This window comes from Triticum aestivum, chromosome 1D (assembly GCF_018294505.1).
Source record: "Triticum aestivum cultivar Chinese Spring chromosome 1D, IWGSC CS RefSeq v2.1, whole genome shotgun sequence".
Classification (NCBI taxonomy): domain Eukaryota; kingdom Viridiplantae; phylum Streptophyta; class Magnoliopsida; order Poales; family Poaceae; genus Triticum; species Triticum aestivum.
Window position 1 is genome coordinate 249,361,752 of NC_057796.1, and position 17,986 is coordinate 249,379,737.

The window sequence follows — 17,986 nt, forward strand, 5'->3', positions numbered from 1 at the left end:
GCCTCGCGAGGCTTGGCCCCTCGCGAGGGTCTTGAATGCCTTGTTGATGAAGATGGGCCGTACAGGCCTGCAGCACAGCCACGCCATGGGCCGCAGGCAGGCAAGTCTGGGGATCCCCGTTCCCAGAACGCCGATAGTAGCCCCCGGGCCCAAGGCGCGCTCGGGCTTGGCTTCGAGGCAAAGCCAAAGGTCAAGCATGGAGCGCCGTGGGCCCCAAAAGCCTTCGGCCTTGGTCGACGCATGGCGGCTGATTGGACATGGGCGTCTCCGCTTCCCCACGCTGCCCCGGCAACTTCTCGACTTGACAAATCCCTGCGACATGCAAGGAAACCATCATTACCTGTGATCGTGGGAGGCGTCGGTTGGCCTTCTTCCGCTATAAATGGGAAGGGGGGCAGAGCCCCCATCGCCCATCTCCTCCTTGTTCGCTTGCTTCTTTCCTCCTCTGCTCCATTGCTAGTAGCAGCTCCGATGGCGCCGATCCGAAGGTTCTCCGCTGACGAGAAAGGAAAGGCTCCCCGCGATGATCTAGGGCCACTCCCGCTGAAGAAGAGGTTGGCTCATCGTCGTGACAAGGCGACGATGCAGGTGGTGGCGAGGCCTTGGTGCGAGCGGCCCCCTCCAGGGTATCTGCTACCCTTGTACGCCCAAGCCGGGGGCGCAGGAGGAAGGAGCGACGAGCGGCATCGCCCGCGCCGCGTCCGTGGTCGCGTGCGACGGCGGCACGCGTCGTTGCCCCTGGAATCTACGCCACGGGTTCCTTGCGCGAGCTTGTGCTATGGGCGCCGATGCCCCCAAGCTCTTGGATCCGCTTTGCGCGGTTCTTCTCTGACGTGATGCCGCCGAGGGGGCCTCTCGAGCTCTGGTTGCAGCATGCTAACTGTGATGCTCCGGCGACCGGAGTAGAGGTCGAAGCAGTCTCCACCGGCAAGATCTTCATGACCCGTGGCTGGGGCGAGGTTGCGCAGGTTTGCCGTGCGAATGGCGCCCTCGCGATCCACTTCGAGTATGACGGCGCCTCTACGCTTTTCTTCAAGGTCTTCGACGCGGAGGGCCGCCGCTTGGAGTGTTGCCCTGGAGGGGAGCGCCAGGATGACATGCGCTCCGCTCGTGGCTACTCCAGCAGCAGCGACCCATGGGAGTCCAGCGGTTCTCCTGAGCTCTACGAGACTCTGGAAACGAGCGACGGCAGCTACGTGCCCCCGAGCTCACGCCGGGCTCGGAGCAGGGCTGCGGCGTCCAGCCGCCGCCGCCGCTGTTCTGGATGGGGTTGACGCCGGCCTCCTGCGACCCACTGTTGATGATGGCGTCACCCGCAGGAGGGTGTAGATAGGATTCCCCTAGGTTCCCATCTCTTGTTCCCTGCGAGGAGCCAAGAAGTGCCCCATGGGGGCGCGTGAGGGTCTGTGATGTCTTTTGCGTATATCTTCCTTATTATGAAAATCTGCGAGCGCATGCCCTGTTAAGGCTCGGTCTCCCCTTTCCAACCTCGCGACAGCTTGTTGCTCTACGCTGACAGGTCCCGTTCCCCAGGCAGGCTGCAGCCGTCGCTGGTATACCAGGTCGCGTGTCGTGGTCAAGGCCAGGAGGTGAGCGGCCTGAGGTCCAGTAAGAGCCCCTGAGGCGCGATGCTCAGGAGGTCCCCTTTAGCGCTCAAGCAGCTATGGCAAGGAAAGAAAGGGTGGCGACGTGGCCGCAACTCAGGGCCGCGGCTCCAACAATTTGTTAGCCTGAGTGCGGGACTTATCTTGATGGTTTGGGGCCGAGTCCTTGTGATGCGCTAGGCCTGTGCGCAAGCTTCCGCAACATAGCTAGGTCGGGCCCATACGAGTCTCCCTTCTCCCATGTTCTCCTTAGTGCTCTATGTCCTTAGGTCCCGGCCCTCGAGCGAGCTCAGCCGCCGCTGGTATGCCAGGTCGCGTGCCATGGTCAAGGCCAGGGGGTGAGGGCTAGAGAGCCAGTAAGAGCTCCTGAGTCGCGATGCTCAGGAGCCCCCCTTTTAACGCGCAAGCGGATTGCATGGGAGAAGAGGAAGCTTGCGGTGCCGCCTGCTATCCTCCTCGTGAGATCCCTGCGAACCAGCACAAGGAGAAGCATGGTTTGCCATTATGCACTACAAAAAAATACACTTCCGTGATGATACGTGTTTGTCACAGTAGGTCGCGTTTTCTGTCATGCATGTACATCCATGACAAATTTATGACAGAATCAAGATAGTCATACCTGTGCTGTCGTAGAAGTGTTCCATGACATTGCCAAAATTATCATCACGGAAGTGTCCACTTCCATGACGATCAATCACGCGTCACAGAAGTGCTTTCGTCAAGGGTGACCGACACGTGGCATCCACCGTAATGGAACGCCGTTAAGCTATCGGGTCGGATTTTGGATCCGATAACCCGTTAACAGCCACGACCAATGCCGATTTTCCACGTGTAAAATTCTCATTGGCTGACGGATCCACGCGTCAGCTCCGCGTTGGCACAGGTGTCACTCATCCAATGGTCGAGATGGGCCTATGATATGTTGACACGTGGACCGGCCCAAAAGTGGCCCACAAAGTTTAAATGGGCCGGCCCAACCGAAGGCCCATAAGATTTAGCGGACCATAATGGGCCGGCCCAGCTAAAGGCCCACAAAATTTAGTGGACCATAATGGGCCGGCCCAGCTAAAGGCCCACACGATTTTGCAGACCATAATGGGCCGGCCCAGCTAAAGGCCCACAAGATTTTGCGGACCAGAATAGGCCAGCCCAGCTAAAGGCCCACAAGATTCTGCAGACCATAATGGGCCGGCCCAGCTAAAGGCCCAACATTCTCTGTCAAATCGGCCCGTGGGCCTGTCCTAAACTTGTCATCAACGCGGCCCATGGTATCTTCTGGCCCGTTAACAGTCCGCTAAGTAATTAGGCCGAATTACGGCCCGGTGTATTTCCGGCCTGTTAAAGGTCCGGCTTTATTTGGGCCCATTTACAGGCCATCAAAACTTTCGGCCCATAAACGACCGTGAAGGATTTGGGTCATATTCGGCCATGTCTGACATTCGGCCTGTTAGAGGCCCACTATAGCTTTGGGCCACTTTCGGCCTGTTGTCATTTTTGGCCTGTTAACACCGGACGTAAACCATGGGCCATATGTGGCCCAACGTCATATCGGGCCCATTAACGGCCCATATAAAAATGACGATAATCTAGCCCGACCGAAGTTCCGGCCTGTTAAAGGCCCGTGTATTAGGTCGGCGCATTTACGGCCCGTCCGAATTTCGGCCTGTCAAAGATCCGCATCGTAAATGGGCCACCATTTCGGCCCGCTAAGTCCAGTGGGTTATTTGGCACAATCAGGGCCCAATCTCACTTTCGGTCTATTAAAGGCCCATGTTTTTTATGGGCTCGAGATATTTACACCTGTAAACAGCCTATTTTTACTGAGGGCCCAAATTATGTTTAGGCATGTTAAAGGCCCACTATGGGCACAGGCCTACTAGAAAAATATGAAAGCTTATGCTGATTTAGGCCCAGATATTTTTAGTGGGCTACATGCCAATTTCGGCCCGTAATCGTTTTTAGCCCAATTGGAATGGGCCCGACGAATGTTGGCATGTTGGGCTCCTACGAAGCTTTCGGCCGAATACATTACTAAGATAAACCTACACTATACAAAAATAGCGTCGTAATTACTGCAGCCTGAGGCAGCATCATAAATGTTGTATCACAACAAAATAAATTCCAACCATACAACAAAAGGCATGTTGGCATAAAGTTTACAGTCCTTCCAGATAAAAGCACCATCAGATGTATAGAAGCACAGATCATTTGACCTGAGTGCTAATGTTTCAGGCTGTAGAATCTGATGGAGCAGCACGATCTCCACCTTTTTCCGCCATTGCTCTTGAACAACGAAGCGAATGTCTGATAGTCTGGTTTCAAAACCATTCATATCTGGACGACATTTCTCAACCACTATTCTTGTTTCCGAAACAATGTCCATTAGGGATTGGACTTGTGTCTGGAGCACAGATATATCACTCTGTCTAGCAGGAAGATTTTGTTCAGTAGGCGATTTGGACGAGGTTACCTTGACAACCAACCCAGAATTACGCAGGAAGGTGCTTTTTGCACTGTTAGTGGAGAGATACTGACGCACTGCAGCAAGAGGTGACATTGTGCCTGTAGTAGCCTCGTACCTTCAGGTGGTTGTGGCTGTTCAATCATTTGTTCCATAGCTTCCTGAAAGTTTGAACTTGTAGATTAGTGTACCAGATAAGTTACTAATGAGATAAAAACAAACAAAGTAGGTTAAACGTTTATACATAACTTATTTCGGTGAACTACTGTAATACATTAGCATGTATTGTAGTGCCAACTACATAATAAAATCACTTTCGGAACATTTGTCCATGTAGCATGCCTACTGTATTGTCTATTTTCTCACGTTCGTTGACATCTAAGGATAAAGAGACATGGTTTAAAGTAGGATGAACATAGTATGACATCATTCATATCATGGGCAAACAGATATAAAACAAACAGGCTATTTTATCATTGTGTGCGCACGTGAACATAACAACTAGATTACAGATCAAGACCAAAAGAATATCCTTCATCTCTTTTAAACCATGTAAGGTGAAATGATACGTTAAGACAACTGTGAATAAAAGTGAACATAGTAACTGACATTGGCTGCAAACCAAGTAGTTAAATGAACACATCACAGTACCAATCAGTTCAAGGCAGGAGGAGTAAGGACTTACAACAACGGCTTGAACTGGTGTGCTCATGCCCTCATCTTGCTGGTGTGGCAATCCTTGAAGATTTGCACTGCATTCGGTTCAGGTTCTTTTTGGTCCGCACGGACTTTCCTCTGTATTTGGAACAAGTCAATATAGATACGATAATATGGCACAAAAAAAGAAGGAAGTAGCAGCTATTTACAAGAGCCTCGCAGTGTGCAATATAGCTACGAGATCCTGTTGTCTGTTGGAATTTCACTTTAGAATGGTTGGTTTTGTTCTTCAAACAGTTAGCCTAGAAGAAGATACACTTGTAAGGCACATACATAAATACAAGTTCAATATGTGGTCTGATCAAATACATATAGCCTACCTGATACTTTGGATCAGACCAGTGTTTAACGAGGGCTGTCCAGTCTTAATCTGTAATATATTCCACTGGAGATGTTTGGGCGATTTCATTGTTAGCCTTGCCTTCAAAGTGAGATTTTCTAAGGTGGTACCGATACTGTCGCAGAGCAGACTGAAAAACATGAGTGCATGCTTGTTTAGTTGCATCATCTTTTGGATCCAACTTGAACCTCATCTATTGAAAAAAGAATGTGAGTCTTATTAGGAGGAAGCTAGAAAGTATGGGACAGAGCAAGACAATATTACTAATTGCGATGAATAACATTACTTACGGATAAATGGCCAAGGAAGGTGTTAAACTGGGTATTGTCTTTCTCATTCCTGTACTGGATCCACGTTGGGAGGATACGTGCATGACATCTAACGGCAACGGCTGCCTCTGATACTAACTTGGATGACTCTGTAGCATCACGTGGCCTTTTTAAACCTGCCTCAAAATGGATCTCCATTCTTCCTCCTTTAGATTTTGTTAATCTGTCAAGCATTATCCCTGATGTCTGTTTCCGCTTGCGCCGTGGTGCTAGTTCAACAACGAATATGGAAAGTGTTAGTGTACATCAAACTGTGAGAGTACATATAAAGGAGCATTCAACTGCAACTTGACTCGGTCAGGTACCGTCTTGGTGTTGATGCTCATGAGGTTCATCTGATCTTGCCAAGTCCTGTTGTGTCAGCAGTGCTTCGGAAGTAGTGTTAGGTGTGAAGGCAGCTTGGGAACTGGCCAGTTCCGGAGCAAACGAACGAGTAACTGGTTGAGATGCTGGTACAGTTGAAGCGTATGCTGCAGCTGGTGGAGCAGGTGATACTGTGTTTGTAGATTTAGCCGGTGGACTTGGACCTTCTACTGCACTATAAGTACCAGCAGAATCTCGATGGCAGAACCTTTTCCGTTTCACCCGACGAGTAACAACACTCCCTACTATATTATTTTCCTTGCTCTTTTTTGACTTTGCCATGTCAAGTTGTACCCACAACACAAAAGAATAAAATCACTCTTCAGAACTCATTGATGCATGATACAGACAAGCAATACTTTGATGTAAGACAACCGTATGAGGATGGAATATGTAAGAAAAACAGGATGGCATGACATATTCACAGCTACGATGTGCAAACTAAGCAGAAGGATTTTCAAGAAAATAGAAGTAATGCAAGCTAGACACCATATGAAAGATGCAACCAATATTACTATGCCAAGTTAAAAGTGTCTTGTCATAAGTGGCAATTCGAAAAATTAGAAGCAGTACAACGTAGAAATCAATGCAAGATGCAACCACTATCAAACTGCCATGTTAAAAGCGTCCAATCATGAGTGACTGATGCGGGATACACAACAGCAGTACTTTGATGTAAGAACATGGTATGCTAGATAGATGCCGTGTATTCTAGACACAGAAAGCCATGTCATATGCACATGTATAACGTATAAACTCAGCAGGTGCAATTTAATCAAAATAGAAGAAATACAGGCTAGACAACATATGCAACATGAAACCAATTATCACACTGTCAACTTAGAGCAAGCACATGTGATGGTGGAGTACGGGAGATGAACTCATCATGTAGACTTGGACTTCAACTTCATTAGCAGTAGCAGTGGCAAATCTAGAGAGTCTCTGTTTGCATCGGTGCGGAGGACCACCAACATCCCCTAACTTACTCTTTCCTTCCTATTTTCTGATATTGCCTTATGAAGTCAAAACCACAAGAAGATGAATAAAATTAGCTCTGCATAACTGGTTGATGCATGATACAGACGAACACTACTTTGATGTAAGGCAAGCGCAGGATAGGAGGATGGAATATATACAAAAAAGACAACGTTTCATATTCACACGTACGATAGGAGGATGGAATATGTATGAAAAAACAGTAAGCGGAAGGCATTTCAACAAAATTAGAAGAAATGAAAGCTAGGCACCATATGAACATGCAACCAATATCACTCTATCAGGTAAAAAGTGTCTCATCGTAAGTGCCATTTCAAGAAATTAGAAGCAGTACAAGCTAGAAGACAATGCAAGATGCAACCTACATCACAGTCCCAAGTTAAATGTGTCTTATGGGTAAGTGATCGTTGCAGGTATAAGTTGTAAGCTACGCAGATGCAATTCAACATAATCAGAAGCAATAAAAACTAGACATCATACGGAAAACGCAACCACGTATAACAGTTCCAAGTAAGAGCAAGCACCTGTGATGGTGGAGTAGGGGAGATGTGCTCATCATGTACACGTATGTTCTAGAAACAGGAACACGTGTCATATTCACAGGCATTATGTGTAAAGTAAGCAGATGCAATTCAAGTTAGAAGCAATACAAGCTAGACATCATACGCAACATGCAACCACATATAATAGTGTCAAGTTAGAACAAGCACCTGTGATGGTGGAGTAGGGGAGATGTGCTCATCATCTACACAACTATGTTGACTGTCCAGCCTTGTGTTGTCTTGCGAATCTTGTTGGGAGGATGGCAGAGTAGAATCTGTAGAGACCCCCTGTTTGAGTTCCTCCGAAGGACCACCATCATCCACTGCCGGACTAATTTCCTTCAGCTGTAATGATTTTGCATTGTGAAGTCAAACCGATAAGAAAAAGGAATAAAATTCGCTCTTCAGAACTCATTCATGCATGATACTGACAAACACTACTCACATGAAAGGCAAACACATGATGCGAGGATGGAATATGTATGAAAAACAGGATGGTGTGACATATTCACACCTATGATGTGGTAACTAAGCAGAAGGCATTTCAACAAATTAGAAGCACTGCAAGCTAGACACCATATGAAAGATGCAACCAATATCACTCTGCCAAGTTCAAACTGTATGGCGTTTCAACAAATTAGAAGCAGTACATGCTAGAAATCATATGCAAGACACAACCAATATCACAGTGGCGACTTAAAGGTGCCTTATCATAAGTGACTGATGCGGGATATGCAAGAATAGTAGTCTGATGTAGAAACAGGATCACATGTCATATTCACAGGCATTATGTGTAAAGTAAGCAGATGCAATTCAACAAAGTTAGAAGCAATACAAGCTAGACATCATACGCAACATGCAACCACATATAATAGTGCCAAGTTAGAGCAAGCACCTTTGATGGTGGAGTAGGGGAGATGTGCTCATCATCTACACAGCTACGTTGACTGTCTAGCCTTGCGTTGTCTTGCGAATCTTGTTGGGAGGATGGCGGAGTAGAATCTATAGAGAACCTCCGTTTCAGTTGCTCGGAAGGACCACCATCATCCAATGCCTTGCCAATTTCCTTCAGCTTCATTGATTTTGCATTGTGAGGTCATACCGACAAGAAAAAGGAATATCATTCGCTCTTCAGAACTCATTCATGCATGATACTGACGAACACTACTCTGATGAAAGGCAAAGTCATGATACGAGGATGGAATATGTACGAAAAAATGGACGACTTGACATATTCACACCTATGATGTGGTAACTAAGCAGAAGGCACTTCAACAAATTAGAAACACTGCAAGCCACCATATGGAAGGTGCAATTAATATCACTCTGCCAAGTTAAAACTGTCTCGTCATAGGTGGCATTCATCAAACTAGAAGCAATACATGCTAGAAATCATATTCAAGACGCAAACCAATATCACACTGCCAACTTAAAGGTGTCCCATCATAAGTGACTGATGCAGGATACACAAGAAGAGTAGTTTCATGTAAGAACATGGTGTGATAGACAGATATAGTATGTAACAAAAACAGGAAAGCGTGTCATATTCACATGTATCATGTGTAAGCTAAGCAGATGCAGTTTACACTAATTAGGAGCAATACGAGCTAGACACCATATGCAACATGCAACCAAATATCACACTGCCAAGTTAGAGCAAGCACCTTGGATGGTGGAGTAGGGGAGCGGAGACTTGGACCTTGTAATGCACTACCAGTACAAGGAGAATCGGTATAGATGCTTCGTTTACATTGCTGCAGAGGACCACCATCATCACCTTCCTTACTCTTTTCCTTCCTCTTTCTTGATTTTGCCTTGTCAAGTCAAACCCACAAGAAAAAGGAATAAAATTTGCTCTTCAGAACTCATTGATGCATGATACTGACGAACACTACTTTCATGTAAGGCAGCCGCATGATAGGAGGATGGAATATGTATGAAAAACAGGACGGCGTGACATATTGACATGTATGATGTATAAAGTGTAAACTAAGCACAAGGTGCTTGAACTTGTTAGAATCGATGCAAGCTAGAAACCATATGAAAGATGAAACCAATATCACTCTGCCAAATTAAAAGGGTGCCCTAACAAATGTATTTGACCAAATTAGAAGCAATACATGGCAACATGCTAGAAATAATATGCAATATGCAACGAATAAAGGTGACTCATCGTAAGTGATTGATGCAGGATACAGAAGAGAGGTAGTTTCATGTAAGAACAAGGTTAACACATAGATGTAGTGTGTACCAAAAATAGGAAGGCATGTCATATTCACAGGTATAGTGTGTAAACTAAGCAGATGCAATTTACCCTAATTAGAAGCATTACAAGCTAGACACCGTATGCAACATGCAACCACATATCATACTGCGAAGTTAGAGCAAGCACCTATGATGGTGGTGTAGGGGAAGTGCGGTCTTCAGGTACAGAGCTACGTTCAATATCTTCATTTAGGCTTGCTGTTTCTTGAGATTCATGTGGAGAGGATGAAATTGCATTCTTTATAAGAGTATTGCGTCTCATATTAACCCACACGCGTGACTGTCTCATCATAAGCGATAGACGCAGGATACACAAGAACAGTAGTTTGATGTAAGAACATGGTGTGATAGGCAGATGTAGTATGTACCAAAAACAGGAAGGCGTGTCATATTCACATGTATAATGTGTAAGCTAAGGAGATGCAATTTAAAAAATTAGGAGCATTGATGAGGGATACACAAGAAAAGTAGTTTGATGTAAGAACATGGTTAATAGAAAGACGTAGTATGTACCAAAAACAGGAAGGCATGTCATATTCACAGGTATAATGTGTTAACTAAGCAGATGCAATTTACCCTAATTAGAAGCATTACAAGGTAGACACCATATGCAACATGCAATCACATATCACACTGCCAAGTAAGAGCAAGCACATGCGATGGTGGTGTGGGGGAATTGCGGTGATCAACTAGAGAGCTACGTTGACTATCTTCATTTAGCCTTGTTGTTTCTTGAGAATCATGTGGGGAGGATGACACTGCACTCTTTAAACGAGTAGGGCGTATCACAGTAACCCACTCGGGTGACTGTCTCATCATAAGTGATTGACGAGGGATACAAAAGAGCATTAGTTTGATGTACGAACATGGTTAATAGACATATGTAGTATGTATCAAAAACAGGAAGGCATGTCATTATCAAAGGTATAATGTGTAAAGTAAGCAGATGCAATTTAACCAAATTGGAAGCAATACAAGCTAGACACCATATGCAACATGCAACCACATTTGACAGCGCGAAGTTAAAGCAAGCACCTGGGATGGTTGTGTGTGGCAATTGAGATCATCAACTGCAGAGCTACGTTTACTGTCTCCAACTGCTGACACTGCACCCATTAGAGCGCTGAAACGCTTAGTGCTTATCTTCGAATTACAGTGGAGCGACTTCTGTCTTTTCTTTTCTGCATTCATCAACACTGCGTTAGAGTCTGAAATACCCATGCATAAAAAAACAATAGTGTGAGTATGGGTGAAGTGTGTGCACAATTAGTACAGTGTAAAGGTAGCAGATAGCTGGTCGACGAGAAATAAATGACGGGAGACATATGATACCTGTACAACATGCATGGCACACTAAATTACTACAGGATTCTATGAAAATAACAGTCGACTGAAAGCAAATAGGTCAGTCCATTTTTTCCGCACCGTCCGATGTACAAAGAACGGGCAGATCGCCTTCATCTACCTCCAGCCAGTCAGTGTTGACGATCTTCCTCGAAACGCCAGCGACCACCGGCCCAGTATTCCTCCCCTGCCTGCGCCCTCCCCTCGACCTCACCGCAACGCCGTGCTTGCCACCGCCCCCCGGCCATCGATTCAAGCCCCGCCGACCTCCAGATCAGGCGCAAGCAGCTCCTGCGCCCCACACCCCTATGATAGACACCGATGCGCCGCTTCCCCGGGGAACATGCGGACTAGGTGCTCCGCGCGCCTAAGCGGGTGCTGCTTCTTTTAATTGCGGTTCGACTGACCCTGAATTGAAATCCAGACGGGCTACTGACCTCTAGCAAAGGTGAAATAGTAAAAGGGAGGAAACCTTGTGCATTTAGTATCACGAAGAAGATGCAGTAAGAAGTGCTCAACTAGTTTCTTTCGTGGGATGAATACGGTGTGAGCGGAGACGTAAGATTTGCATGAACAAGGGAAGAGGAGTACCTCTTTCTGCTGGCAGTGCTGTGTCCTCCTTCTGTTTTTCCGACGATCTTCTTGTTGTTCGCCGAAAACCAGAAGTTGTGGAGGACGGTGCAGCCTTGGATGAACCCATGGCCAAGTTGTTGAGTGTGGTGCGGTGGCCGTCTGTCGGCGGCGGGGAAGCAGATCTGAGGCGGCGAACAACGGTGTAGCGGGAACAACTCCGGTGCGGTGGACGGTTGCGATAGTGGAGCCGCAGCAGTGAGGCGCATGACGGCGTGGTCGGAGTGGTTCTGGTACGGCGCACGTCGGCGTCGGCGTCGTGGAGGCAGCTCTGCCTCGGCTTCAGCTGCTAAGTCCTTGAGGGCGTTGCGGTTGCGGTTGCGTTGGACGACGACGTCGGGGTACCGGCTCCGGCGTGATGGAGGAGGGCGGCGGTGGATTGGCCGCTATGGGGTGGAGGACGGAGGAGGCTGGGGTTTCGCGGCTGGTGGAGAGGGCGTTTTCGCGCCCACGGAGTATGAATGGGGAAACAGAGGGAGGCGGGGAACTAAAGGGGAACAATGTTTCGGTTTGAGACGCGCTTGTTTGAAATTTGGGGAAAGTTACAAACTTTGCTCCCATCTAAAATTTCGGACATATTGCGGGTTGGGGGTAGGACAGTCATGTCAGGTGTCCCAAATGTGGGCGGGATAGATTTCGGCCGAGCGCATGGGTAGGCGTGAAGGAAATATGCCCTAGAGGCAATAATAAAGTATTATATATTTCCTTATATCATGATAAATGTTTATTATTCATGCTAGAATTGTATTAACCGGAAACATAATACATGTGTGAATACATAGACAAACAGAGTGTCACTAGTATGCCTCTACTTGACTAGCTCGTTAATCAAAGATGGTTATGTTTCCTAGCCATAGACATGAGTTGTCATTTGATTAACGGGATCACCTCATTAGGAGAATGACGTGATTGACATGACCCATTACGTTAGCTTAGCACTCGATCGTTTAGTATGTTGCTATTGCTTTCTTCATTGCTTATACATGTTCCTATGACTATGAGATTATGCAACTCCCGTTTACCGGAGGAACACTTTGTGTGCTACCAAACGTCACAACGTAACTAGGTGATTATAAAGGTGCTCTACAGGTGTCTCCAAAGGTACTTGTTGGGTTGCCGTATTTCGAGATTAGGATTTGTCACTCCGATTGTCGGAGAGGTATCTCTGGGCCCACTCGGTAATGCACATCACTATAAGCCTTGCAAGCATTGTGACTAATGAGTTAGTTACGGGATGATGTATTACGGAACGAGTAAAGAGACTTGCCAGTAACGAGATTGAACTAGGTATCGAGATACCGACGATCGAATCTCGGGCAAGTAACATACCGATGACAAAGGGAACAACGTATGTTGTTATGCGGTCTAACCGATAAAGATCTTCGTAGAATATGTGGGAGCCAATATGGGCATCCAGGTCCCGCTATTGGTTATTGACCGGAGAGGTGTCTCGGTCATGTCTACATAGTTCTCGAACCCGAAGGGTCCGCACGCTTAACGTTACGATGACAGTTTTATTGAGTTTTGATGTACCGAAGGAGTTCGGAGTCCCGGATGAGATCGGGGACATGACGAGGAGTCTCGAAATGGCCGAGACGTAAAGATCGATATATTGGACGACTATATTCGGACTTCGGAAAGGTTCTGAGTGATTCGGATATTTTTCGGAGTACCGGAGAGTTACGGGAATTCGTATTGGGCCTTAATGGGCCATACGGGAAAGGAGAAAAAGACCCCAAAGGGTGGCCGCACCCCTCCCCATGGGCTAGTCCGAATTGGACTAGGGAGGGGGGGGCGCCCCCTTCCTTCTTTCTCCTTCCCCCTTCCCTTCTCCTACTCCCACAACTCTTCCCTTGGCCGGCTGCCTCCTCCTTGCTCCTTTATATACGGGGGCAGGGGGCACCCCATAGACACAACAATTGATCCTTGAGATCTCTTAGCCGTGTGCGGTGCCCCCCTCCACCAAATTACACCTCGATAATACCGTTGCGGAGCTTAGGCGAAGCCCTGCGTCGGTGGAACATCATCATCGTCACCACGCCGTCGTGCTGACGAAACTCTCCCTCAACACTCGGCTGGATCGGAGTTCGAGGGACGTCATCGAGCAGAACGTGTGTAGAACTCGGAGGTGCCGTACGTTCGGTACTTGATCGGTCGGATCGTGAAGACGTACGACTACATCAACCGCGTTGTGATAACGCTTCCGCTGTCGGTCTACGAGGGTACGTGGACAACACTCTCCCCTCTCGTTGCTGTGCATCACCATGATCTTGCGTGTGCGTAGGAAATTTTTGAAATTACTACGTTCCCCAACAGTGGCATCCGAGCCTGGTTTTATGCGTTGATGCTATGCACGAGTAGAACACAAGTGAGTTGTGGGCGATATAAGTCATACTGCTTACCAGCATGTCATACTTTGGTTCAGCGGTATTGTGAGATGAAGCGGCCCGGACCGACATTACGCGTACGCTTACGCGAGACTGGTTTCACCGTTCGGAGCACTCGTTGCTTAAAGGTGACTGGCGGGTGTCTGTCTCTCTCACTTTAGTTGAACCGAGTGTGGCTACGCCCAGTCCTTGCGAAGGTTAAAACAGCACCAACTTGACAAACTATCGTCGTGGTTTTGATGCGTAGGTAAGAACGGTTCTTGCTAAGCCCGTAGCAGCCACGTAAAACATGCAACAACAAAGTAGAGGACGTCTAACTTGTTTTTGCAGGGCATGTTGTGATGTGATATGGTCAAGACATGATGTGATATAATGTGTTGTATGAGATGATCATGTTTTGTAACCGAGTTATCGGCAACTGGCAGGAGCCATATGGTTGTCGCTTTATTGTATGAGATGCAATCGCCATGTAATAGTTTTACTTTATCACTAAGCGGTAGCGATAGTCGTAAAAGCAATAAAGTTGGCGAGACGACAACGATACTACGATGGAGATCAAGGTGTCGAGCCGGTGACGATGGTGATCATGACGGTGCTTCGGAGATGGAGATCACGAGCACGGTGCTTCGGAGATGGAGATCACAAGCACAAGATGATGATGGCCATATCATATCACTTATATTGATTGCATGTGATGTTAATCCTTTATGCATCTTATCTTGCTTTGTTTGACGGTAGCATTATAAGATGATCTCTCACTGAAATTTCAAGACAAAAGTGTTCTCCCTGAGTATGCACCGTTGCGAAAGTTCTTCGTGCTGAGACACCACGTGTTAATCGGGTGTGATAGGCTCTACGTTCAAATACAACGGGTGCAAAACAGTTGCACACGCGGAATACTCAGGTTAAACTTGACGAGCCTAGCATATGTACAGATATGGCCTCGGAACACAGAGACCGAAAGGTCGAGCGTGAATCATATAGTAGATATGATCAACATAGTGATGTTCACCATTGAAACTATTCCATCTCACGTGTTAATCGGACATGGTTTAGTTGCTTTGGATCACGTAATCACTTAGATGATTAGAGGGATGTCTATCTAAGTGGGAGTTCTTAAGTAATATGCTTAATTGAGCTTAAATTTATCATGAACTTAGTCCTGATAGTATTTTGCAAATTATGTTGTAGATCAATAGCTCGCGTTGTTGCTTCCCTGTTTATTTTTGATATGTTCCTAGAGAAAAATTATGTTGAAAGATGTTAGCAGCAATGATGCGGATTGGATCCGTGATCTGAGGATTATCCTCATTGCTGCACAGAAAAATTATGTCCTTGATGCACCGCTAGGTGACAGACCTATTGCAGGAGCAAATGTAGACGTTATGAACGTTTGGCTAGCTCAATATGATGGCTACTTGATAGTTTAGTGCACCATGCTTAACAGCTTAGAATCGGGACTTCAAAGACGTTTTGAACGTCATGGAACATATAAGATGTTCCAGGAGTTGAAGTTAATATTTCAAGCAAATACCCGAGTTGAGAGATATGAAGTCTCCAACAAGTTCTATAGCTAAAAGATGGAGGAGAATCGCTCAACTAGTGAGCATGTGCTCAGATTGTCTGGGTACTACAATCGCTTGAATCAAGTGGGAGTTAATCTTCCAGATAAAATAGTGATTGACAGAATTCTCTAGTCACCATCACCAAGTTAGTAGAACTTCGTGATGAACTATAGTATGCAAGGGATGACGAAAGTAATTCCCAAGCTCTTCGTGATGCTGAAATCGACGAAGGTAGAAATCAAGAAAAACATCAAGTGTTGATGGTTAACAAGACCACTAGTTTCAAGAAAAGGGCAAAGGGATAGAAGGCGAACTTCAAGAAGAACGGCAAGCAAGTTGCTGCTCAAGTGAAGAAGCCTAAGTCTGGTCCTAAGCCTGAGACTAAGTGCTTCTACTGCAAAGGGACGGGTCACTGGAAGCAGAACTACCCCAATTATTTGGTGGATAAGAAGGATGGTAAAGTGAACAAAGGTATATTGGATATACATGTTATTGATGTGTACTTTACTAGTGTTTATAGCAACCCCTCGGTATTCGATACTGGTTCAGTTGCTAAGAGTAGTAACTCAAAACGGGAGTTGCAGAATAAACAGAGACTAGTAAAAGGAGAGGTGACGATGTGTGTTGGAAGTAGTTCCAAGATTGATGTGATCATCATCGCACACTCCCTATACTTTCGGGATTAGTGTTGAAACTAAATAAGTGTTATTTGGTGTTTGCGTTGAGCATGAATATGATTTGATCATGTTTATTGCAATAAGGTTATTCATTTAAAGTTAGAGAACAATTGTTGTTCTGTTTACATGAATAAAAACCTTCTATGGTCATACACACCAACGAAAATGGTTTGTTGGATCTCGATCGTAGTGATACATATAATCATAATATTGAAGCCAAAAGATGCAAAGTTAATAATGATAGTGCAAATATTTGTGGCACTGCCGTTTAGGTCATATTGGTGTAAAGCGCATGAAGAAACTCCATACTGATGGGATTTTGGAATCACTTGATTATGAATCACTTGATGCTTGCGAACCGTGCCTCATGGGCAAGATGACTAAAACGCCGTTCTCCGGAACTATGGAGAGAGCAACAGATTTGTTGGAAATCATACATACGGATGTATGTGGTCCGATGAATATTGAGGCTCGTAGCAGGTATCATTATTTTCTGACCTTCACAGATGATTTGAGCAGATATGGGTATATCTACTTAATGAAACAGAAGTCTGAAACATTTGAAAAGTTCATATAATTTCAGAGTGAAGCGAAAATCATCGTAACAAGAAAATAAAGTTTCTACGATTTGATCGTGGAGAAGAGTATTTTAGTTACGAGTTTGGCCTTCAGTTAAAACAATGTGAAATAGTTTCACTACTCACGCCACCTAGAACACCACAGCATAATGGTGTGTCCGAACGTCATAACCGTACTTTATTGGATATAGTGCAATCTATGATGTCTCTTACCAATTTACCACTATCGTTTTGGGGTTATGCATTAGAGACAGCCACATTCACGTTAAATAGGGCACCATCAAAATCCGTTGAGACGACGCCTTATGAACTGTGGTTTGGCAAGAAACCAAAGTTGTCGTTTCTTAAAGTTTGGGGTTGTGATGCTTATGTGAAAAGTTTCATCCTGATAAGCTCAAACCTAAATCGGAGAAATGTGTCTTCATAGGATACCCAAAGAAGACAGTTGGGTACACCTTCTATCACAGATCCGAAGGCAAGACATTCGTTTCTTAGTATGGATCCTTTCTAGATAAGGAGTTTCTCTCGAAAGATGTGAGTGGGAGGAAAGTAGAACTGGATGAGGTAACTGTACCTGTTCCCTTATTGGAAAGTAGTTCATCACAGAAATCTGTTCCCGTGACTCCTACACCAATTAGTGAGGAAGTTGATGATGATGATCATGTAACTTCAGATCAAGTTACTACCAAACCTCGTAGGTAAAGCAGAGTAAGATCCGCACCAGAGTGGTACGGTAATCCTCTTCTGGAGGTTATGTTACTAGACCATGTCGAACCTACGAACTATGAGGAAGCGATGATGAGCCCAGATTCCGCAAAATGGCTTGAGGCCATGAAATCTGAGATGAGATCCATGTATAAGAACAAAGTATGGACTTTGATTGACTTGCCCAATGATCGGCGAGTCATTGAGAATAAATGGATCTTCAAGAGGAAGACGGATGTTGATAGTAGTGTCACTATCTACAAAGCTAGAATTGTCGCAAAAAGGTTTTTCGACAAGTTCAAGATGTTGACTATGATGAGAGTTTCTCACTCGTAGCAATGCTTAAGTCTGTCCGAATCATGTTAGCAATTTCCGCATTTTATGAAATCTGGCAAAGGGATAAACAAAACAGCATTCCTTAATGGATTTATTAAAGAAGAGTTGTATAAGATGCAACCAGAAGGTTTTGTCAATCCTAAAGGT